Source organism: Cucurbita pepo, chromosome 3 (genome assembly GCF_057944985.1).
Source record: "Cucurbita pepo subsp. pepo isolate OVF chromosome 3, ASM5794498v1, whole genome shotgun sequence".
Taxonomy (NCBI): Eukaryota; Viridiplantae; Streptophyta; class Magnoliopsida; order Cucurbitales; family Cucurbitaceae; genus Cucurbita; species Cucurbita pepo.
In genome coordinates this window covers 8,275,114-8,301,493 of record NC_141800.1, presented here as the reverse complement: position 1 = coordinate 8,301,493, position 26,380 = coordinate 8,275,114, and the positions used below count along the sequence as shown (strand labels likewise).

Genomic DNA, 26,380 nt, shown 5'->3' with positions numbered 1-26,380 from the left:
AGTAGTAGTATTAATTAGAGAATGATCAGTATGCAAAACATGCAAACCTGCTCCATTGCCGACTTGAACTTGTTCACCTCCATGAGAACGTTCACGCACAGCGAGATGATCTAGGTCACTGGTGATATGATCCGTAGGCCTGTGTCGCTGTACCAATTTGGGTCAATCTTGTAAGAGGAAGTAGTCGCCAGTGCCGTAGGAGGAGCAGAAGAAGGTTCATCTTGATAGGACTCATCCATCCTATGCCAGAAGCGGATAGCAGTATGCCCCACTTTACCGCAGATCTGGCAGGAAGGACGAGCAGAAGGGCCACGGCGATCACCAGCAGGACGAGAGGGTGCGTAACCTTGAGAACGACCACGACCACGATCCCTACACCTACGATTCTTCTGCTGACCACTACGACTAGCATAATTGGCAGAAGATCCAAGATTTAGCTGAAGTTCAGCACAACCAATATAATTGGCAGAAGATCCCGGATTTAACTGAAGTTCAGCCTGGTGTTGTAGTTGGCGAGCTTCATACGTCATTAGATGTGCAAACACATCATCAAGCGTGAGGGCTTCACTCTTGGTAGTCATTGAGGTGACGATGGGATCATAGTCAGGGCCAAGACCAGTGAGAAGATAGGCGATCACATCATCATCTTGCAAGGCAGAGCCGACGGCGGCCAACTCGTTGGCCAGCCCTTTGATCTTGCGAAAATAATTTGCAGCAGATTGATCTCGTTTCTTGGACGTGGCGAGCTCAACACTAATCTGAGTAGTGCAAGCACGAGTTGATGATGAAAACATCCTCTGCAGGGTATCCCACACCTCCTTGGACGTAGTAGCAGCAACCACATCGTGAAGAATCTCCTCAGACATGGTGGAGAGAAGGCCGCTAAGGACCTGTTGATCCTGATCATACCACTGATTATAGGCCGGATTAGAGACCAGCTCAGCACTAGCAGTTGAGGAAGGGACCAGCTTGGCAGGTGCGGCATTGGTGCCATCGAGGTAGCCCATAAGCTTCGTACTCCGTACGTAGGGGAGGAGCTGGGCACGCCATATGATGAAGTTGTTTTTGGTTAGACGAATTGTGACAGCATGGTGTAGAGGGATTGGGCAAAGGTCGCCATGGTAGTTGAGACGGTGTTGGAGATGGTGGATGGAAAGGAGGAAGAAGATATGGTAGACATTTAAAAAATAAACCTTGGCTCTAATACCATGTTAGGTTGAATGGCACAATGACCTAGGGTCACGACCTCATGTATTTATAGATGTGTATAATGAAGATTACATTCTAAATCATAGATTTAGTAACAAACCATGAAATCATAGATTTGGTAACAAAACTATGAAATCATAGATTTGGTAACAAACCAGTAAATCATAGATTTGGTAACAAACTAGTAAATCACTAGATTATCTTACTATATACATATATGGTCTATTCTATATTTAACACGAACAACCTGTGAAGGATCGACTTACCATAGGCTAAGCATGTTTCATGCATTCCAAGTATGTTATAAGTGTTATAATGTATAGTATGCATGTTTAGGGTTCCATGAGTGATAGATATAAATTTTTATATTATTGCATGAAATGGATGATTATATAATTGTTATATAAAGCATGTTATAGGTTATTTTCAACGTCATAAAACGAGATAGATGTTAAAATCTATAACAAAGATAAATGCATGCTCACTTAAGGTTAACAACCAAGCACGATCAATTTTAATAGTTAAAATAGGTCGATATCTTGTAAAACTACGGTTACAAGAAAACTCACCTGGCATGATCTTGTCTAAGGCTGGAGGTACTTAAGTTGACGGTTTACGGAACACCTGCTACCTGGAGATCGGGTCAGTACTTGAGCTTAGTTAGCCCAGTTTTATGAGCATGCGTGAGCGATGTAAGGATTTTTTTTTTAAAAAAAAATGAAAAATCACCTAGACATCATAGGTAAAAATCCAGTATAAATGTTATACTTGGAAAAATCACCTATACTTAAGTTATATTTAATTAGTCGGAATATACCTAAGTAATAAGTATACCCAACCGTCTAAAATACTTAGTGGGAGGAAAAAGGTATATGAGATACATCTTTTTCTTTTATCACTCTCTAAAAAATTCACACCGTGAGATTCATGCTCGGGCTCGTGTCGTCCTAGTAGCGGCCGCCATTTAGAAGGTATTTGCATGAGTCAATAACAAGGTGAATAGAGAAAGTATTTATAGTCAGTGAGAGAAGGAAGTATATCAACACATCCTATGGTCTCCACCACTAGGTTGCACCGTGAGATTTCCATGTTCCGCCTACATGTTGCTCTAGAGCAACTACACATTCGGAGGGTCGTAACATGGGAGTTGGAACAACGCTGTAATAACCCGAAAATAATAAATAAATAAATTAAATAAAAATAAAAATAAATTAATTAATTAAAAAAAAAAAAAAAAAAAAAAGAAGAAAGAAAAGAAAAGAAAAGAAAAAGACAGCAGCAGCTTGAAGCTGCTGCCATGGAGAACGGAAGAATGGACAGGTGGATTGAAGGGAAAAGAAAGAAAAGAGAGGAAGATGGAGGTGTGGGATGAAGAAGGGTGGTTTTATTTTGTGTTAGTGTTATGGATGGTGGTGGTGGTTGGCGTTGGCAAGGCCGACGAGGAAGCACCAAATATTATCGAAGAAACAGAGGAAGAGGGAAACAGAAAACAGAGAATGTTATAATCCATGTTTTCCTGCAAAACCTTAAGGTTCTTTGGCGTTTGTTGTGACAACGTGCAAACCTGAGGATGGGGAGACGATTGTGAAGGCTTTTCAGCCATTGAAGCTCTGAACTAAGCTGATTTAAGCGGTTGTCGCAAAGGTAACGAAAAACCCATATCACCGAACCTTTAAATCTCGATATCTTGGTTCATATTGTATAATGAGTTATGAAATAGGGCTTGTTAGAATCGTAATAAGGAGATCTATAAATTTGTAGAAGGAATCAGGATGAAATTCGAATCGTAGAAGGAGGATATGGCTTCGGGATATAGTAGGTATTAACAAAAAAAGATGGGAAAATTTCAGAAAACGCAAGGAAGAAGAAGGAGCGCGTGCACTACACGCAGGCGCGTGAGGGGCCGCGACTGGGTGTGCGACTGGGCGTGCTCCTAGCGCGTGGGACAGACACACCGAGGATGTGAGGGCGCGTGAGGGCGCGTGAAGCATCATTTTGGGTTCCCGGTTTGTCCCGTTCGATTTGTTTTGACCTGTTCTACCTAGATTGACCTATACTTACCTTGAAAATGGTGAAATATAGGTCTAATCGGAAGGAATTGTGTTGAAATACCCTATTAAATGTACAATCAAGAGAGAAAGGGATTCGAAACCAGGTAAGTAGCGTATCGACCTTTGAACTAGTTCTTAACTTGTTTTACAACATGTGAGTATGTTGTTTACCTGATTAAGAGCTTAATATGTTATGATGAGCTTTGATGATATTGAGTGTTTATTGTATATTGTGACTGCTTGCCTGTGATGTAAGCATGATATAAATGATTGTCAGAATGTTCTATGTGTTGAACATGATACATGTATGAAAACATGCAGTAACTGTGAGTATGTTATGCATGTTAATAGAAAGGTTATGACTCTAAGATATGCTTATTGGTTGTTGAGCTATGGCTTATTTATATGAGTATGATAGTCTACTAATTCCCGCGGAGTTCCTGGCCAACGCGCTGTGTGCTAAGTCAGGGAGCATGAGTACTCCTGACCGTTGGTATATGAGATAAACAGGCCGCCAGAGCAATTAGTAGACGGACCGTATTTGACCGAGAGCGAGTCTTACATACGAGTCCGAAAATTCTAGATAAGCATATCGAGAGAGAGTCAGTAACCTAGCTGGAGGTAGCTGAGATACCTCATTAATGAATAGATGACCCTAGTAAGAGAAGCTAGGAGTCAATGTCGAATAAAACTTAAAAACATTTGCTATGCTAAGCTGGAGGTAGCTGAGATACCTCATTAATGAACAGATGACCCTAGTAAGAGAAACTAGGAGTCAATGACGAATAAAATTTAAAAACACCTGGAAAGATTAGTTATGAATTCATGAAAGATAAAGTTGGCTACTTACTGGGTAATTTAATTACTCATCAAAATTATTTTTAACTTTTCTTTCCAGATTTAGTTGATGCAGGCCAACCGAGGACGAGGGCGAGACCAGCGGGCTAGGAACTATTTGGGAATCCATGTCTGTGTCTGTTTTGTGTACTTATGCTTTCGCTGTCAAGAATCTACTTCGGTTGTTTTAAGTTTAAATAGCACTCGTTTTAAATGTTTTACTTGATGTTTTTGGAAACATTTTTTTGAAATTTATCATTGGTTGTCGGAGTTTATTATCGAGGTCAGTAGTAACTCCTGTGAATCGCGTTGACGATGAGCGGGTGTTACAAACGCAAACTCCAAAAATGGATAGGATTTCTTAGGTCCATTCTCAACTTTGGCTTTTTCATTTGATAGCATTGTTGGGGCCGATCTCTGAGGTCTGAAAATGGCGGATCACACTTACGAAGAATTACTAAGAGTAGTATATTCTTGACCAAAGTGGCGATAACTAAAACACTATAGGAATAAGAGTTATTCTGGGATTAGTGTTTAAGTCAAGAATCTCTTGGTTTATTGAAGGAGTGATTGACTGCCCCTCGGTAGCAATTGCTCTAACTCACTAAAGTATCGTTGCAAATTAACAAATTTTGGGTACATAATTACATTTGCTAAACCTAAGTGGATTAAAAAGAATTAAGTCAATTCACTAATAGAATTTGTTTTAAATCTCAGCATGTCAAGCTCAATAGTACAATTACTCACTTCTGAGAAATTAAACGACGACAATTACGCAACAAGGAAATCAAACCTAAACACAATACTTGCAAATGATGATTTGAGGTTTATTTTAACTGAGGAATGTCCCCTAAACCCCGGCTCAAATGCAAACCGAATAGTTTGGGATGCATATGACAAAAAGGGTAAGGGGAAAGATAAGATTCCTACTGACCCCAAATGCAAGGTTTAAAATGCAGATAATGGAAAATGTTTCCATTGCAATAAAAACGGGCATGGGAAAAGTCATTGCCCAAAATACCTTGCAGAGAAGAAAGCCAAAAAGGCACAACAAGGTAAATATGATTTACTAGTTGTAGAAATATGTTTAGTAGAGTATGATCACTCACCTTGGATACTGGATTCAGGGGCCACTAATCATATTTGTTCTTTTTTTCAAGAAACTAGTTCCTAGAGAATGCTTGTGGAAGGCGAGATAACACTCAAGGTTGGAACAGGAGAAGTTGACTCAGCAATATCAGTAGAAAATTTAAAGTTGTTTTTTAGAGATAGATTCATTATATTAGATAATGTATTTTTTGTTCCTGGAATGCAAAGAAATCTAATATCTATCTCTTGTTTATTAGAACAATTGTATAAAGTATCTTTTGAAATCAATGAAGTGTTCATTTTCAAAAGAGGTATTCATATTTGTTTGGCAAAACTAGAAAACAACTTATATATGTTAAAACTGAGTGAAACAAAAGCTGTTTTAAATACCGAGATGTTTAAAACAGCTAAAACTCAAAATAAATGACAAAAGATTTCTCCTAATACCTATCTTTGACACTTAAGACTAGGCCACATTAATTTCAATAGGATTGAGAGATTGGGTAAAAGAGGACTTCTAAATGAGTTATAAGACAACTCTTTGCCTCCATGTGAGTGCTGTCTTGAGGGTAAAATGACTAAACAACCTTTATCTGAAAAAGGTTATAGAGCCAAAGGAACCTTAGAACTTGTGCATACAGATCTCTATGATCCAATGAATGTCAAAGCATGAGGAGGGTATGAATATTTCATCAGTTTTATTGATGATTATTCAAGGTATGATTATCTTTACCTAATGCATCACAAGTCTGAAGCTCTTGAAAAGTTTAGAGAGTATAAGACTAAGGTTGAGAATCTATTAGGAAAAACTATTAAAACACTTCGATCAGATTGAGGTGGAGAGTATATGGACTTAAGATTCCAGGACTATATGATAGAACATGGAATAACGTCTCAACTCTCTGCCCCTGGTATACCCCAACAGAACGGTGTATCAGAAAGGAGAAATAGAACTCTATTAGACATGATTCGGTCTATGATGAGTTTCGCTCAATTACCTGATTTTTTTTGGGGATATGCAGTGGAGACTGCTACATACATTTTGAACATGGTTCCTTCTAAGAGTGTTTTAGAAATACCTTATGAGTTATGGAGAGGGCGTAAAGGTAGTTTACGTCACTTCAGGATTTGAGGATGCCCAACACACGTGTGGGTGTAAAATCTCAAGAAATTAGAACGTCGTTCAAAATTATGCCTATTCGTAGGATACCCCTAAGAGACGAAAGGTGGACTGTTTTATGACCTCAAGAAAATAGAGTGTTTGTATCAACAAACGCTACATTCTTAGAGGAAGACCACGTAAGAAATCATCCACCACACAACAAATTAGTATTGAGTGAGATTTGTGTGATCCTAATAATTGGTATTAGAGTGAGGCAAGATTCACCACGATCTGTGAAGACGGAAAGTTCAAAGACAAGAATTTAAAAGTTTGATGGATTCGATATCAGTTTTTAGAAGTTGCAGATTGAAGATTATATGTACCAGAAAGACCTTTAGAAACCCCTTTTGGGGGTGAAGCCGGATACGATGAACGCGGAGGAGTGGAAACTTAAGGATCGTCACGCCTTAGGGTTGATCTGGTTGACGCTGTCCAGAAACACGACGTTCAACATCATCAAAGAGAAGACGACATCGGGCCTATTGAAGGTGTTGTGAAATATGTATGAAAATCCGTCAGCTATGAACAAGGTGTAAAAAAAAAAATCCGTCGGGCCTATTGATTGTATTTGTTGGGTTTTATGTCCTAAAACTCATAGTTTGTAAACAAAAACATATTGTGTTTTCAATAAATTTATTATTGATGTTTAATCAGTAAAGATTGTTATTGAATAAAATGAATGTTACGGTCATTAATCTAAATCTAATAAACTAAGAACACTCTGATTACTTGAACTATAGGTAGAGACATTAGAGTGGATCAAGTTCAAGTATATAGTCAAAATGATCTATAATATAGGGATAAGGTTGAGTACCTTATTCTGGAGACGATATGGATGCGGCCCACTTTTGTATATGATATAAACAATGTGATCACTAAATTGTACATGTGGAAACATGTGAGTGGGGGAGTCCTATGCAATGAGTATTGCATAAGATCGGACCATGAAGAAAACCCTCTCACTTTATAATGTCGTTTATTGTTGAGACTGATTTTTTCATTCGATGACCTAGGTAACTTGTTCTTAATCTTGAGCTAACTATGAACTCCTATTTATTTGAAATTATCCTTAGATTTGCATGGGTAAGAGTGGCCCGAGTTCACCGACTCAATAAGCCTCCCATTCCAGGGGTAAGATTGGGTGAATAGCTGGGGACATAGTGTGTATGATGGAATTCACTCCTACCCGCCTTTAGGGATAGTAGAGAGGTTGTTCCCTCAAATACTGACTCCAAGTCTTGAACAAGGGGCCCCATCCTCTCATTGGCTCGAGAAGGATTTAGTTTGGTGGTTGGACCACAAACCAATTGTTCATTAGATGATCAGTGGAATGTCCTAGTAGTTAACGAATGTTGGTTAACAAGGTTAATGAGTTTAGCAGGTTAATCTCAGATCGTTGGAGCCCATGATCTGTAAGTCTATTAGGTCCCCCAGCTATCTCTTATCGGACTAAACCTTAGAACAGTGTGATGAATGAGTTCAAAGTGTTCGAATTCAAATTAAGAAATATACGCTAAATATATACGATATATTTAACCGCATTTTGTTTTAATTGTGAATTAAACAAAAAGAGAAAAGTGGAGATATTTAAATAAGATTTGAATATTTTAATTATGAATAGGGATTCATAATCAATATGTGCCTGAATTCATTGGGATTGACATTTTATTTAATGTTAAATTTTAATTAAATTGTTTAATTACTCATTTAATATTATTTTGATTTGAAATTAATTATTTAAATTAATTGTTGAATTAAAATAAAGAAAGTCAAAATGTTAACTTCACCCAATTGAAAAATCCATGTTTGAGTTAGTGGAATATTGTGTGTCAATATATGTTTAACCAAACTTGCATGTTTGCCACATAATCCCACAAATTTGAGTAGAATTTTGATTGTCAAAATTTGGTTCACTCAAACTTCATGCTTGCCACATAATCCCACAAATTTGAGTGGAATTTTGAGTGTCAAAATTTGGTAAGCTCAAATTTGCATAAACATGCAAATATGACTCTATAAATAGAGTGATTAAGGAAAATGGAAAGTTTGCTCGAAAAACTTTGAGAAAGTCTCTCAAAGCTCTCTCTTTACATATACTAAATTCCTTTCACGTTTAGTCACTCACCGGATTCCACAATCCCGTTTTAAGGCTGGAGAATAGTAGGGAAGACACTAGTTGTGGTTCGAAACCAATTCGTTAAGAAAAAGAAATTTGAACTACAAAAGGTTAGTATTCAAACTCATTGAGTTTTAATGCTTTTGAACATGCTAGCTAATTTACTATAATTGATGTACTTAGAGTGCCTAAGATCCAAATGGCTTCCGCATGTGTTATTGTAACACCATCAGTCTTAACAAATTTATATGAACATCAAATAAAGTAAATGAAATAACGATGATATGTTCAATGCATAATTTAATACGAAGTCCACAACAAGGATATTTGGTTTAGTGGTATGATTCTTGCTTTTGGTGTGAGGGGTTTTGATATCAACTCTTGGATTTTCCCTTTAATATAAAAGGCCTAAATAATGTATCAATCCAATGCACTTAATTTGTTTCACTTTTTGTTTTTTTAGGTAAAATAATTTATTAATTAAAAATTTCGTGTTTTGTTTCACTTTGTGTTTTTGTAGGTAAAACAATTTATTAATTAAGAATGTCATGTATGGATTGAAAAGTTAAAATGGTTGATGATTTTCTTTTCTTTAAATCCTTGAACTTCCTCTTATACAAAAAGACCTACCTCACATTATTGAACTTCCTTTTAGCCCCTCAACTCCAAACAAATATAGATTTCAAACTTGAGAGATAAAATCATATCGAGTGAGAGCTAAAAATGATAGATGTTCAAGAAGGAAAATTTGGTCTAGTGGTATTATTCTTTCTTAGGGTGTGAGAGGTCCTAAGTTCACATCTTAGAATAGAGGAATTCATAGTACCGTTCTCCTTTAGAGCAATTCATAGTACCACTCATTATTCTCCTTCTGAACATGTTTATGGATTTAATCTTCCTATTATTTTTAAGAATATTAAGCCTTGGGACGAATAGAGCAACACTCATTGTTCTCCTTGATTTAATCCACTTACACTCTTTATTTGCTTCATATTCATTCTAATATTTTTGTGAGTAAACCTACCGTTCCCCAGAGTAAAGCAACACTCATTGTTCTCCTTTTGAAGATGTTTATGGATTTAATCCACTTACGCTCTTTATTTGCTTCCTATTCATTCTAATATTTTTGTGAGTAAACCAACCACAAGTAAGTAAGGAAGATTTGATAAAAACATTCCATAAACAGGTGAAAGGAGACAATTGAGAAACAAAAAGTTACTTTAAGAATTAAATATTTTTGTGAGTAAAGCAACCACAAGTAAGGTCTGATCAAACATTGCATAAAGAGGTGAAGGAGACAATTGAGAAACACAATTTCAAAATTGCTCCAAGACTTAACAAATGACAAAAGGAAATCATTTTTCAACTCGATAACTGGGTTTGGATACATTTTCACAAGGAGCGATACCCATATCAAAGGAAGACAAAGTTACATCCAAGAGAGGATGACCCTTGTCAAGTCCTTGAAATAATTAATAACAATGCATATAAAATGATCTTCCTGGAGAATTTCAGCACATGAGAATGGGGGGGGGGGGGGTTAATATAATATCAATGCATTCTATGTCGAAATGATTCATTAATTATACCTAATTTTTCCCATTTTGAAATTCCTATTTTGTACCTATTATTAATGACGAGACGTTTAGGGCTTTGTGACATGAGAATCGTGGGGATGTAGCTCAGATGGTATTGCGCTCGCTTTACATGCGAGAGGTACGGGGATTGATACCCTGCATATCTCCAAAATAAAACTATCGATTATTAAATATGTTATTTCTTTTGAATTTTTCCTTAGTCATGACATGTTGAGAGCCATATTTCTTCATTTCTCACTATTATTGATGACGAAAAATTTAGGGTTTTGTGGTGCAAGTATTGTGGGGGTGTAGCTCAGATGGTAGAGGCACTCACTTAACATGCGAGAGGTATGGGGATTGAGATACCCTGCATCTCCAAAAGAAACTATTTGTTATTAATATTTTATTTATGTTCAATCTTTCCTTATTTATGACATAATGAGAGAAGATATTTTTTTCATTTTCACAATTATTGATGACGGGACATTTAGGGTTTTCTGATGTAAGAATCGTTGGGATGTAGCTCAGAAGGTAGAGCTTCCCATGTGGGAAGTACGGGATCGATACCTTGCTTCTCCAAATGAATCGATTGCTAAACATATTATTTCTTTTCAAATTTTTCATATTTACTACATAATGAGTAGAGATAGTTTTTCATTTTCACTATTATTGATGACGAGACGTTTAGGATTTTGTAACATAAAAATTGTGGGGATGTAGCTTAGATGGTAAAGTGCTCACTTTGTATGCGAGAGGTATGAGTTTCGATACCTTTCATCTTCAAAATAAAACTATCTATTATAAAATATATTTTTTACTTTCAATTTTCCCTTATTCATGACATGTTGAGTAGCGATATTTCTTCATTTTTACTATTATTGATGACGAAAAATTTAGGGTTTTGTGATTCAAGAATTGTGGGTATTTAGCCTAGATGGTAAGCGCTCGCGTAGCATTCAAAAGGTACGGGGATGTATACCCTGCATCTCCGAAAGAAACTATTTGTTATTAATACTTTAGTTCTATTCAATATGTCCTTATTTATGACATAATGAGCCGAAATATTTTTTCATTTACAAATTATTGATGACGGGACGTTTAGGATTTTCTAATGTAAGAGTTGTGCAGATGTAGATCAAATGGTAGAGCGCTCACTTCTCATGTGGGTAGTACGGGGGTCAATACCTTGCATCTCCAAATGAATGGATTATTAAATATATTATTTCTTTTCAAATTTTTCATATTTATGACATAATGAGCACGAATAGTTTTTCATTTTCACTATTATTGATGACGAGACGTTTAGGGTTTTGTGATGTAAGAATCGTGGGGATGTAGCTCAGATGGTAGAGTCTTTGCTTTGCATGCGAGAAGTATGTGGATTGATACCCCGCATCTCCAAAATAAAACTATTTATTATTAAATATGTTATTTCTTTTCAATTTTTCCTTATTCATGACATGTTGAGTAGTGATATTTCTTCATTTTCACTATTATTGATGATGAAAAATTTAGGGTTTTGTGATGCAAGAATTTTGGAGATGTAGCTCAAATGGTAGAGCGCTCACTTTGCATGCGAGAGGTACGGAGATCGATAGCCTGCATCTCCAAAATAAAACTATCTATTATTAAATATGTTATTTCTTTTCAATTTTTCCTCAGTCATGACATGTTGAGTAGTGATATTTCTTCATGTTCACTATTATTGATGACGGAAAATTTAGGATTTTGTGGTGCAAGTAATGTGGGAATGTAGCTCAGATGGTAGAGCCTTGCTTAGCATGCAAGAGGTATGGGGACTGGTACCCCGCATCTCTAAAGGATAACTATCAATTATTAAATATATTAATTATTTTCAATTTATTTTTATTTATGACATAATGTGCCGAGATAGTTTTTCATTTTCACTATTATTGATGACGAGACATTTAGGATTTTGTGATATGAGAATTTTGGGGATGTAGCTCAGATGGTAGAGTGCATGCTTAGCATGCGAGAGGCACGGGGATCAATACCTCTTATCTCCGAAAGAATCTATTCATAGCGATATTTCTTATGACACAGAAAATTTAGAGTTGTGGGGATGTAGCTTAGAGGGTAGAGCGTTCGCTTAGCATGCAAGAGGTAGGGGATTGATACTTTTCATTTGCATCTCTCGAAGAAACTATTTGTTATTAATATTTTATTTTTATTCAATATTTCCTTATTTATGACATAATGTGCAGAGATATTTTTTTCGTTTTCACTATTTTTGATTAATTTAAAGTTTTGTGATGTAAGAATCGTGGGGATGTAGCTCAGATGGAAGAGCGATCACTTTGCAGCGAGGATGTAGCTCAGATGGTTTTATTTCTATTCAATCTTTTCTTATTTTGACATATTGAGAAGAGATATTTTTTTATTTTCACTATTATTGGTGATTGTAGGTTTAGGATTTTATGACGTAGGAATTGTGGGGATGTAGCTCAGATGGTGGAGCGCTCGCTTCGCATGTGAGAAGTACGGTGCGACACCCTGCATCTCCAAAGGAATCCTACTATCAAATATTCTATTTCTATTTCAAATTTTTCTTATTTATGACATAAGGATAGTTTTCATTTTCACTATTGTTGATGATGGGACATTTATGATTTTGTCTTGAAGAATTGTTGGGATGTAGCTAAGACGACAGAATGCACTCTTTGTATGCAAGAGCCACGGGGATCGATACCCAGCATCTCCAAACGTAACTATTTGTTATTAATATTTTATTTTTATTTAATCTTTCCTTATTTATGCTATCATGCATCTCCAACGGAAAACTATCAATTATTAATCTTATTTATGACATAATGATCAAAGGGAGTTTTTCGTTTTCACTATTATTGATGACGGGACGTTTAGAGTTTTGTGATGTAAGAATTGTGGGGATGTAGGTAAGATGGTTGAGTGCACTCTTTGCATTCGAGAGGTACGAGGATTTTGGGTCTTGTTATGTAAGAGCTGTAGGGATGTAGCTAAGATGATAGAGTGCATCTCTTGAAAAAACTCATTAATATTTTATTTCTATTCAATTTTTCCGTATTTTTGACATAATGAGGAGAAATATTTTTTCATTTTCACTATTATTGATGACGCTTAGTTTTGTGTTTTGTGTTTTGTTATGAAGAATTGTGGGAATGTAGATAAGATGGTAGAGTGCATCTCCTAAAGAAACTATTCGTTATTAATATTTTATTTCTATTCAATTTTTCCTTATTTTTGACATAATGAGCAGAAATATTTTTTCATTTTCACTATTATTGATGACGCTTAGTTTTGTGTTTTGTGTTTTGTTATGCAAGAATTGTGGGAATGTAGATAAGATGGTAGAGTGATCTGTTTGCATGCGATTGGTATGGGGATCGATACTTCGAACACCCCTCTCTATATTCCTAAATGCTCTATAATATGATGGTGCCTTAATGGGATAGATATTTTATATGGACTGTATACGACTTTAAATGCGGTTTGCTACACGCAAAAAAGATAGGGATGGTTAAATTTTTAAGTCACTTTCGAAAGGTACGGTGTGGGATAAGTTGGATTATTGCCAATTAATTCTAAGAATATATTAAGTCTTGGGACTAATATTTGCCATTTATAGAGATGACATATAATAGAGGAAGATAGGGATGGTTAAATTTTTAAGTCACTTTTGAAAAGTACGGTGTGAGATAAGTTGGATTATTGCCAATTATTTCTAAGAATATATTAAGTCTTGGGACTAATATTTGCCATTTATAGAGATGACATATAATAGAGGAATTCAGTACCGTTCTCCTTTAGAGCAATTCATAGTCCCATTCATTGTTCTCCTTCTGAAAATCTTTATGGATTTAATCTGCCTATTATTTCTAAGAATATTAAGTCTTGGGACGAATGTTTGCTATCTGTAGAGATGACATATAATAGAGCAATACTTCATAGTACCGTTCTCCTTTAGAGCAATTCATAGTACCACTCATTGTTCTCCTTTTGAAGATGTTTATGGATTTAATCCACTTACCCCTCTTGATTTGCTTTCTATTCATTCTATTATTTTTGTGAGTAAAGCAACCACAAGTAAGGCAGATCTGATCAAAACTGTAACTACCCAAAATTTTCTACAGGTCGCTACTGTATACGTAGCATAAACATTGAATGCGGAAGACTTCATTTAAAACACAGCTATGGACTTACGTGTTTCGAAAACATCTTTAAAACGACAAAACAAAAGAAAAATAAAATAAATAAGCGTTTTAAGTTAAAAACATCCTATTCTAGCCTAAGTCTAAGAAAATAAATATCACTATCCTGCATGTGCCATGGTCTCGAGTTGTGATGGCGTCGTCAGTCGTACAGGAATGCCTTGCCTTAACCTGAAAAATGTAGTAGCACATGGCTTGAGTATTTAAAGAAATACTCGGTAAATGACCCCACTATTGGGGTTAAATGCAACAATCACATGCAATGAGATGATAGGACCTATCTTTCATTCCGTTTTTCCTACGGTGCTGTCCTAATGGGTAATTTTTGACATGTACCATATACTCTACACACAGCCCATACGTGCTAGTATGGGCTCACCAGCTAGTTCGCACACCGCTGGGCCACTTTCCTTATTTGGTGGGCATACTCTAGGAGCCCCTTAGGCTGAACACCCGCTAGAACTAGTAACCGTCACCGCTATGCAAAGCATAACGATCGTTGTCCTGCCATTAGATGTACAAGTCCGTACCCTCGTGATGGGATAGGGGTACCTCCCCAAATGCACGAGCACACATAATGCATGAGGCCCCAAAACTTTTCCATTTTCATTATCCTTTAATACAACCCTGGTAGCATTGTGTACATATCATATCATTTTTCATATCGTTTAAGATATCGTTCATCATTCATGCCATATCGTTTCTCATTCTTCAGTTCTCAAATCAAACATAATTCTAACGGGGTTATATTTCATGCCATTTATCGTAATTTCATGTCATTCATATCATGCTGTATACACACAATTTAAGAGACCTAACATAACGTTCTATGCTTTTAACATATCATTTCATCACATACACATCATACCATGACATATTGCATCACAATGTATCATATCATAAACAAGTCATAACGTAAACACTTCGTAATCATATCGTTCTCTAACTTATCATAGCCTTAACATTCTTAGAGATATCACAGACATATCATTACGTGAACGTACCTTAGTCATCTCATTACAAGAACTTAACCTAACGCTATTGTTCTATCAATCTATCACAAACCTATACCTTTCTACCTAGAACCTAACCGTATTCTTCCATCAATCTCTCTTATTCATATCACTCCGGTATGCAACCTAACCTTAACGTTTCATGAACGTAATTTACTCCTATCGTTACATTTTGTTTTGGGCATCATTTTTGTATCCTATCTCAAACATATCCTTAAACACATCGTACATAATTATTATCATACAATTCACATATTATAACATATACATAACATATAAGAAGCATATCGATTCACAGACAATTCACACATATCAATATATATAACACGTGCAGAACCACAGGGCACGTCTCAACATCAAATATAACCATGCCGATATAAAGTGACTTACCTGGTTAGCTTAAGTCGTTGTCACGTATATATCCTTAATGAAAGTTCGATTTTGTCCTTTGAAATCCAAGTCAACCTATGTGAGCCCATGACATCAGTTTCAAATTTGAATTCTATAAAATTATTTCTCTAATTTACATTGTTAAAATTCTGATATTTTGTGTTAGACAAAATTTAATGGAGTGTCATGCCCTCTGATATTTTCGGGTTTTATTTTTAAATTCTGTTCAACAAGTCTTCCTTCAATCTTCCCTCCTCCCCTTTGTAATTATTTTCATTCTGTAAATAGATTGTGAATTCTGTAAACATTTTCAATTCTGTAAATAAGATATTACTCTAACTCTATATCTATTTTCAGTAAACAGATATTATTGGCCAATTTTAATCCGTAGATTTATGTATCTGCCAACTAAATTTTTTTTAATTCCAACCTTATTTTCTATTGTTGGATGGGTATGGTATGGCAATCCTAGAGGGGTGAATAGGGTTTTAACCATAAAAGTGTTTAAACGTGATTAATTTTTCTAATGATGAAACTTTTTACAAATAAGTAGAGGATGATAATTCCCAGAACAAAATAATTCAAGTCAAAACAACAATCAAGTAGAACATACAATAAATCACAATAATAATTTTGAAATTAAATAGGAAAGAGTTAGAAATGATGACACCGTAGTTTTATAGTGGTTCGGTCAAACTCGACCTACTCCACTCCCCAAACGCCTCTTGGGAATTTGAATAAACAACTTTCTTGACTCTTTCCGCGGACCAGAGTCAAACCGCTACATTGCTCTTTTTACGAGTTCAAGAGCAAACTCAATCCTTTCCACGACACAAGATCAAACCGGTACAAGTATTAGAATTTGATAGTAACACACCACAACTCTTTCAAAGAGTAGATTTACAATTTGGAGCACTCACAACTATCTTCTCACATTACAAAAAAAAAACTCTCTCGAGAATAAAATGAATAAAAATAAAATTAGAAGCTTGGAGAGAGCAACAAATAATGGAGACTTTGAACAAATGAGGATTGGAGAATGTATGGAAGCTGTGTATATGAAATGTGGGGGAAGTTGATGAGTTTATATAGAGAATAAAAGTGGCAAAATGTAGGAATTAATATCGACCATTGGATTGTGTTAGGAAGAATGGAAGGCGGAGATTAAAAGTAAATAAATAAGAAAATTTTCTAAATTCATTTATTTAAAATTTTTAATAAATAATAATAAAAAGTTATGTGAGTAACGGTCAAATGAAAATTCAAAATTTATTATAAATATAATAATATAATAATAATAAAAACTATGTGAGTAACTACCAAAATGTTAAAATATAATAATATAATAATATAATATAGTAATAATAAAAATCGATGTCAGTAACGGTTAGATTCAAATTTATATTTTGTAAAAATAATTTTATTTAGAAATATAATAATAGGAAAAACTCAGCCCTTTGTTACTCTTGTAAAATTATAAATGTCATACTTTGATATATTTTGATTTGTCCATCATTTTGATTTTGCTGCCACATCATCACGTTGGGTATGTTGTCTCGACGGTAATTTCTTCGTTTTAGCTCTAATTTGAGTAATTGAAAAGTTGTTGAAATCGTTTCAAATGGCATAACAAGGTCATTTGGTCTAGTGGTATGATTCTTGATTTGGGTGCGAGAGGCCTTGAGTTCAATCCTTAAAATGTGCCCCTTTAAGAAATTGTGGGGATGTACAGCATCTCCATATTAGTCTTACTTCAAAAATGATTAATGATCAATAAGTTATTCTTGATCGAAAAGCTCAACAAAATGCTTTTAGCCCGTCAACTCCCAACAAATATAGATTTCAAACTTTAGAGAAAAAATTTGATCGAGTGAGAACTAAAAATGATAGATGTTCTAGCAATATTATTATTGCTTAGGGTGTGAGAGGTCCTGAGTTCACATCTTAGAATGCCCCTGTCCTTAATTCTCTTAGTACTTCGGTTATCAATTTACTCGCACGTTTTTTCTATCATGAGATAGCAATCCCGTTATAAATATTGTTAAATGGTATGGTAGCAAGGGACGAACTACGGTTAAATAGTAGAAAAGAATGCTCAACGTACAACGTATTATAAATATTGTTAAATGGTATGGTAGCAAGAGCAAAGAATGCTAACGTAGTAAAATTGTGAAAGGGACGAAGTAAATCCCAAAGGAATGCACATATGCTTTAGTGGCAATGCACCAGCTTCAACCAAAATAATTTTGGGTAATTTATAATCTTAAAGGCACAAGGTAGGTTCTAAAGCACAAAAACATGTGGATAAATTTTAAATATAGAGGCGCATAAAACATATGGACTAGCAACTAAAAATTATAGATTCACAATAAGGGCATTTGGTCTAGTGGTATGATTATTGCTTCGGGTGCGAGAGGTCTTGAGTTCAATTCTAGGAACTCTTTGTTATGTTAAGGGGCACAGATTCTCTATTGCACTAATCTCTCAATAGTAGTTTTACTTAGGTCAACAATAACATTTAAAGAAGTTTCAGAGAGCGAGAAGAGGCAGAATAGGAATGAGAAGGGTACCAAAATTTTTAGTGAGTCGTATAAGGATCACGTAAATAGTCAAAAGATCCACTACAAGGGCATTTGGTCTAGTGGTATGATTCTTGCTTAAATGCCCCAGTCTCTCGTTGAGGAGTCTCTTCCAATCTACTAGGAGCTATTGAAAATCACTTCTCGGTTCGTTGACTCTTCATTGAATAGCATTTGAACTCACGTAAATAGTTAGAAGATCCAGCCCACAACCGAAGGGAAGCATGGGAAGCATTTGAAATGCCCTAGTCCCTCGTTGAGGAGTCTCTTCCAATCTACTAGGAGCTATTGAAAATCACTTCTCGGTTCGCTGACTCTTCATGTCTTCTCTGTTGGTGTCTTTCCTACTTTCTTCGCATGAAATTTTTTCTTCTTTGCATGACGTCATACCACCTGCACAACAAGATTAGTCCGCATCCATAAGAGCAATTGGATCCTATATGATGTCTTGATAATCTTGTTGATAACTTCGACTAGTCTATAGTATTTTCGCACCCGTCTTTGGTTCTTGTTGCTTTGAACTCGAAGTTGATCTAACGTTAACTTATATGAACTCTCTATTTTTCTTGAAACTATTGTTGTCGACACTTCTGACTAACCATTCTCTTCATCCGTCTGGTATTTCTATGTGAATATGTGTTGCTTCAGTGGCTTGTTTTTGTCTTCCTTCTCCAATATTGGCGTTGGCTTGGTGTCTTTGCCTAGCATTTGAGTGATCACTGACAAAGAGCCTTTGGGGGTCTAATGAACTCGACAGTTAATAAGTCATTTAGCTTTTCATAGAATTTAGCTAGCTCAAGCTCAGCCACATGACATTTGTTTGTGGCAGGCGATCTCGACTGCAACATAAAACTAATCTTGTGATTTATCTCTCCTGGTTGGGATAAATCCATTATCTAACCTTCTTGTTTTGCGTCGTGGTGTTCATGTAGTGGCAACAAGGTTTCTATTGAGGTTGGCTCATTCGAGCTCCCCTTTTCAATTACAACAATAGCAGCAAGCGTAGATTCATCATGGCTAAGATTCTTTCTCAACTGTAGTATCGACATCATTTTCACCCCTCTTGGTTGATGGATGTTTTTCTGAATGATCGTCGGATTAGACTCCGTTACTACTAGGAATTTTGCTAGGGACATGTAAATGACTTTGTGTTCAAGTAGGACGTTCATCCCTAACACGACGTCAAAGTCATCCGTTTCAACTATCACAAAATGATTTGCCTAGTCCAAGGCTCCAGCTTGATTAGAGTTCTCATTGTGACTCTTAAGACTGATAAAGCTTCCAATTTGACGGCGTTCATCTTTCCTGTATCTCGATGCCAAAGGATGCTAAAATATTTTGCATTAGTCTCGATCATTAGTTGTGGGTGGTTCTAGAGTTGACAATGGTGTTCCTTGCTACTTTGTGCTTTATCCAAACCTCAACATACATAATATAATATATATATATATATATATATTCTTTTAACTATAACACATATAGTCCATGAAAGAATTGTAACTCTTATGCTCATTAATATTATAATGGTTACTACCTAAATTATAACCTAAAGGTAGAGAATTGATGTCCAATTAGCCAACCCTAAATTTGTAATCTTGGTAGAGTGATTGAAATTAAGATGGAAGTAGTTTAAACTCCTAGTACCTTAAATGAAGTTGATCTCTTCTAATAAAACATGAATCTCTTTAATATCATTAATACAATTATGCTTCATCTTGAACCTTTCAAACAGGAAACTAAAAGTGCGTTTAATTGAACTTCATTTTATTGTCATCTTGAATGATGTGCAGGATATATTCTTGATTTACCTTGATATTTCATATTAGTTAAGCTTTTTGCAAAATCACAAGTAAACGACAACAACAACGATGAGCTTGGGTCTGTTTATTATTTTAAAGAAATTTTTTTCTCCATTTATCCCTAATAACTCTCCGACTTCCTTCACTCTCTTTCTTTTTCTCCTTCTTTATTCAAATCGGCATTGGTTAGGGATGAAGAACGAATGAGTTGGAGATTGAGAAATGGGAAGAGAAATAAAGAATGTGATGGAGGAAGAGGAGGAAATGGGAGGAAGTGGAGAACATGGATAAAATGAGCACCCACGCAACTCTTAAGCCATGTCGAATTCCTAGTACCTTAAATAAATTTGGTCTCCTCTAATAAAACTGGAATTTCTCTTATGATCATTAAATTCTTATAGACCCCAAGCTCAATATCATAAATACAATTATGCTTTATCTTGAACACACCAAACACGAAACTAAAGTGGGTTCAATTTAACTCCATTTTATTGCCATCTTGAATGATGTGTAGGGTATATTCTTGATTTAACTTAAAGATCTTGTCGGATAATAGTTTATATTAGTTAAGCTTTTTGCAAAATCACAGTTAGAAGACAACAACGATGAACCTAGGTCTATTAGTCATTTCAAAGACAATTTCTTTGTCCATCTCATCGGAATGACAGTTCAACTACCATATTATGTAAAAAACAAGTTTAGGACTCATAACACCAACTACCTAAATTATGACCTAAAAATTTGGAAACATAAGTTGTAGTTGATAATTGCACAAAAATTTCCCTAAATCCATGAACTTGTGTCCAATTAGTCAATCCTAAAGATTGTAACTAGCATAGAGTAATTGAAGCTCCACATGAAGTAATTTAAAGTTCCCATTACTTAACTAAAGTTCATCTCATCTTTAAAGAAGCATGGTTTGCACTTAAGTTCATGAAATGCTTATAGATTCCAACTCTTAGTACTACTAATGCCAGTATGTTTCGTATGAGTTTGTCATAAATGAAACTAAGGTCCATTCAATACAACTTTATTTTGTTGTCATAGAGGCAAAATAGAAGAATTAAATCAAACAAACTGATAAACTAAACCGAATCAATCCAACCCAAATTGATTAGTTTGTTTCCTTTGTTGGGCTGTTGGTTTATTTGATAACCCTCGTATATTATAACAATTCAATATAAAATGCCTTACTTACAAGTAAAATATTAGACCATCAACTTTTCATTTTATAGCCGTCCAACGACATAGAGAAAAATATATTTGAGTAGAAGCAAAAAATATTGGGTATTTAAGAAAAGGCATTTGGTTTAGTGGTACGACCCTCACTTACGGTGCAACCTCAAATGCCCCTATATCTAAATCTTTTCTTATCAAAGGACTTCATATTTATATAAACTTGTTGTTCCTATTATTTACTTTTCAAACATACCTCTTAACTTCTCTACATCAATTGTTGGGCAACAAAGTCGACATAAAGGAATTAGAAAAGAGATATCAAAACTTAAACATGTTCGCAAGGGCTTGGCCATTAAGTAGCAACCTAAAGTCTTTCTTTACACCCCAAGGCTTTATACTTGCCATCTTATGTAATAAAGAAAAAAAAAAAGAAAAACAAAAACAAAAATTAAGGCGATTAAAACTATAATGATAATGCTCTTAATATCATTTCATTTTACCCACTTTTGGTGAGTATGCCTATCCAAATCTGAAGCAGGTCTTGTAGAGAGCTATTTGTGCTTATTATGTTATTAAGACACATTCTACATCCATGGCTTCAGTTCAAGTGCATCGAGGACTTCATGTGTTTCATGCAATATGACAAAATACGACCTTAATACCTAGGCCCAAGGATTCATACATACGTTTTAAATGGCATAATAAGGGCATTTGGTCTAGTGGTATGATTCTCGCTTTGGGTGCAAGAGGGCTCGAGTTCGATTCTCGAAATGCCCCTTCAAGAGAGATTGTAGAATAAAATGAAGTAAATAAGTACAATAAAATGACACACGTTAAATACATACATTCCCATGAAATTGTGAATGTGAATGATAATCCAAGTTATAATATCAATGCATTCTATGTCGAAGTGATTCATAAATTATACCTAATATTCTACCATTTTGGACCTATTATTGATGACGAGACATTTAGGGTTTTGTGACATGAGAATTGTTGGGATGTAGCTCTGATGGTAGAGTGCTCGCTTTGCATGTGAGAGGTATGTGGATCGATACCCTGCATCTCCAAAATAATATACTATTTATTATTAAATATGTAATTTCTTTTCAATTTTTCCTTAGTCATGACATGTTGAGTAGCAATATTTCTAGGGTTTTGTGGTGCAAGTATTATGGGAATGTAGCGGGTTTTGTGGTGGAAGTATTGTGTGCGAATGTAGCTCAGATGGTAGAGCGCCCCGCATCTCCAAAAGAAACTATTTGGTTTTTATTATTAATATTTTATTTCTGTTCAATCTTTCCTTATTTATGACATAATGAGCGGAGATATTTTTTTCATTTTCACAATTATTGACGACGGGTCATTTAGGGGTTTCTAATGTTAGAATCGTGGGGATGTAGCTCAGACGGTAGAGCTTCCCATGTGGGAAGTACGGGATTGATACCTTCCTTCTCCAAATGAATCGATTATTAAATATATTATTTCTTTTCAAAATTTTCATATGATGAGCAGAGATAGTTTTTCATTTTCACTATTATTAAGGACGAGATGTTTAGGATTTTGTAACATAAGCATTGTGGGTACGTAGCTCAGATGGTAAAACGCTTGCTTTGTATGCGAGAGGTATAGGGATTGATACCTTACATCTCTAAAATAAAACTATCTATTATTAAATATATTTTTTACTTTCAATTTTCCCTCATTCATGACATGTTGAGTAGCAATATTTCTTAATTTTCAAAAATTAGATTCGAGAGGAAGGAAATTGATCTCTCAAGTTTAGAAGTTCCCCTTAAAAATTATCTCTACTATTTCTAAGTTTCACTATTATTGAGATTAAATCGAGGTCACTAACTTCTTTTGTGGGGAGACTATAAATATCCTCCTGTCCTCAAGTTATCATGTAAAAATTAGATTTTAGAGGAATGAAATTGATCTCTCAAGTTTAGAAGTTCCCCTCTCTACCATTTCTAAGTTTCAAGTAATTATTATGTGAAAATTAGATTTTAGAGGAATAAAATTGATCTCTCGAGTTTAGAAGTTCCCCTTAAAAATTCGAGCATTATCTCTACCATTTCTAAGTTTCAACCAATTGCTGGGGGCGTAGAATTGCACATGAGTCTATCAAGTTAGATTGTGTGGTTGAGTGAAATTCTCAACCTTCTACTTATTTTTGGGATTTATTCTCTTCCTATTCATTGTAATTTATTCTAATACAAACAAGTTTGTCTTTTAGGGAATGTATTAAACACATGGGTTTATTAATTACTGTGAACTTTTATTTAAAATGAAGTAAATACAAATAGAGTAGGTATATATACCAATAAAAGAGGAAATATGTTTACTAGAACATTTTTTTTAATATGAGATAGAAGTAAACATATCCGTAAAAAGAAACTACATAAACTTAAAGAAGTTGATCCCATTTTACAATATAAATATTGTTAAAGGATAGCAAAGAAGTAGTTTTGACATATGAATGTAGGTTTTGAAAACTAAAATTAAAAAATTAAAAAATTAAAAAATTAAAAAAATTAAAAAATATATATAAAATAAAAGTTGTTTTCAAAAACTTAGTTTGTGGTGAAATTTTGCTTAAAATTCAAATGTATTGTTTCAATATCTATCCCAAAGGAATGCATATGCTTTAGTGGCAATGCAGCTTCAACCAAAATAATTTGAGCTTGGTCATTCATAATCTTACCGGTACAAGGTAGGAATTATAGGATATGAACTTTATTTATGTCAATATTTTTTACATTCAATTTTCCCTTATTCCTGACATGTAGAGTAACGATATTTCTTCATTTTCACTATTATTGATGACGAAAAATTTAGGGTTTTGTGATTTAAGAGTTGTGGGTATTTAGCCAGATGGTAGAGCGCCTGCGTAGCATGCGAAAGGTACGGGGATCTATACCCTGCATCTTCAAAAGAAACTATTTGTTATTCATATTTTATTTCTATTCAATCTTTCTTTATTTATGACATAATGAGCCGAGATATTTTTTTATTTACACAATTATTGATGACCGGATGTTTATTATTTTTCAATGTAAGAGTTGTGCGGATGTAGATCAAATGGTAGATCACTTGCTTCTCATGTGGGTAGTACGGGGATCAATACCTTGCATCTCCAAATGAATGAATTATTAAATATATTATTTCTTTTCAAAATTTTCATATTTACGATATAATGAGCAGGTATAGTTTTTCATTTTCACTATTATTGATGACGAGACGTTTAGGGTTTTGTGATATAAGAATCGTGGGGATGTAGCTCAGATGGTAGAGCGCTTGCTTTGCATGCGAGAGGTATGGGGATTGATACCCTACATCTCCAAAACAAAACTATTTATTATTAAAAATGTTATTTCTTTTAAGTTTTCCTTATTCATGACATGTTAAGTAGCGATATTTCTTCATTTTCACTATTATTGATGATGAAAAATTTAGGGTTTTGTGATGCAAGAATTCCGGGGATGTAGCTCAGATGGTAGAGCGCTCGCTTAGCATGCGAGAGGTACGGGGATCGATACCCCGCATCTCCAAAAGAAACTCTATTCAATCTTTCCTTATTTATGACATCATGAGCCGAATTATTTTTTCATTTTCACTATTATTGATGACGGGACGTTTAGGGTTTTCTGATGTAAGAATCAGAATCATCAGAATGTAGATTCGATTAAGAAACTCTATTCAATCTTTCCTTATTTATGACATCATGAGCCGAGTTATTTTTCATTTTCACTATTATTGATGACGGGACGTTTAAGGTTTTCTGATGTAAGAATCAGAATCATCAGAATGTAGATTAGATTAAGAAACTCTATTCAATCTTTCCTTATTTATGACATCATGAGCGGAGATATTTTTTCATTTTCACTATTATTGATGACGGGACGTTTAGGGTTTTCTGATGTAAGAATCAGAATCATCAGAATGTAGATTAGATTAAGAAACTCTATTCAATCTTTCCTTATTTATGACATCATGAGCGGAGATATTTTTTCATTTTCACTATTATTGATGACGGGACGTTTAGGGTTTTCTGATGTAAGAATCAGAATCATCAGAATGTAGATTAGATTTTAGATCGCTTTCTTAGCATATGAGAAGTATGGGGATCCTGAGAATGTAGATTAGATTTTAGATCTTAGCATGTGAGAAGTATGGGGATCCTGAGAATGTAGATTAGATTTTAGATCGCTTTCTTATCATGTGAGAAGTATGGGGATCCTGAGAATGTAGATTAGATTTTAGATCGCTTTCTTAGCATGTGAGAAGTATGGGGATCCATACTCGCATCTCTAAAAGATTAATGAGTAGCGATATTTTTTCTTTTTCACTATTATTGATGATAAGACGTTTAGGGTTTTATGTCGTAAGAATCTTGGGGATGTAGCTCAGGTGGTAGAGCGCTTGCTTTGCATGCGAGAAGTATAGGGATCGATACCCCGCATCTCCAAAATAAAACTATCTATTATTAAATATTTCTTCATTTTCACTATTACTAAAGACATAAAATTTAGGATTTTGTGGTGCAAGTAATGTGGGGATGTAGCTCGTAGAGCGCTCGCGAGGTATGGGGATTGATACCTCATTTGAATCATGGGGATGTAGCTTAGATGGTAGAGCACTTGCTTTGCAAGATGGGGACTGGGACTGGTACGGCATCTCTAAAGGATAACTATCAATTATTAAATATATTAATTATTTTCAATTTATTTTTATTTATGACATAATGTGCAGAGATAGTTTTTTATTTTCACTCTTATTGATGACGAGACATTTAGGGTTTTGTGATGTAAGAATCGTATGAATGTAGCTCAGATGGTAGAGTACTCGCTTAGCATGCGAGAGGTATGGCGATCAATACCTCTTATCTCCGAAAGAATCTATTCGTTAAATATTTCTTCATTTTCACTATTATTTATGAGAGAAAATTTAGAGTTTTGTGATATAAGAGTTGTGGGGATGTAGCTTAGATGGTAGAGCGTTCGCTTAGCATGCAAGAGGTATAGGGATCGTTACTTTGCATATTTGCATCTCTAGAAGAAAATATATTTCCTTATTTATGACATAATGAGCAGAGATATTTTTTGCTTGGGATGTAGCTCAAATGGTTTTATTTCTATTCAATCTTTTCTTATTTTGATATATTG

General features: G+C 34.8%; 1 long non-coding RNA gene and 3 other non-coding genes across 5 annotated transcripts; 3 read left to right on the top strand and 1 right to left on the bottom strand.

Moving 5' to 3' along the window:
• Nucleotides 1–516: 516 nt before the first annotated feature.
• Nucleotides 517–656, bottom strand: LOC147793169 (small nucleolar RNA Z247). Its single transcript, XR_015420506.1, has one exon. It is a non-coding gene; the product is annotated as a small nucleolar RNA Z247 (small nucleolar RNA).
• A 1,703-nt stretch (nucleotides 657–2,359) lies between these two features.
• LOC147793168 (uncharacterized) lies at nucleotides 2,360–4,415 on the top strand. Of its 2 annotated transcripts, XR_015420260.1 has the most exons (3): nucleotides 2,438–2,853; nucleotides 3,060–3,364; nucleotides 4,159–4,415. It is a non-coding gene; the product is annotated as an uncharacterized LOC147793168 (long non-coding RNA). The 2 variants fall into 2 exon arrangements; XR_015420259.1 differs by lacking the exon at nucleotides 4,159–4,415 and having other exon boundaries at nucleotides 2,360–2,853; nucleotides 3,060–3,604.
• A 17,502-nt stretch (nucleotides 4,416–21,917) lies between these two features.
• Nucleotides 21,918–21,989, top strand: TRNAP-UGG (transfer RNA proline (anticodon UGG)). Its single transcript has one exon. It is a non-coding gene; the product is annotated as a tRNA-Pro (tRNA).
• Nucleotides 21,990–24,693: 2,704 nt separating this feature from the next.
• Nucleotides 24,694–24,766, top strand: TRNAA-AGC (transfer RNA alanine (anticodon AGC)). Its single transcript has one exon. It is a non-coding gene; the product is annotated as a tRNA-Ala (tRNA).
• The last annotated feature ends 1,614 nt before the right edge of the window (nucleotides 24,767–26,380 follow it).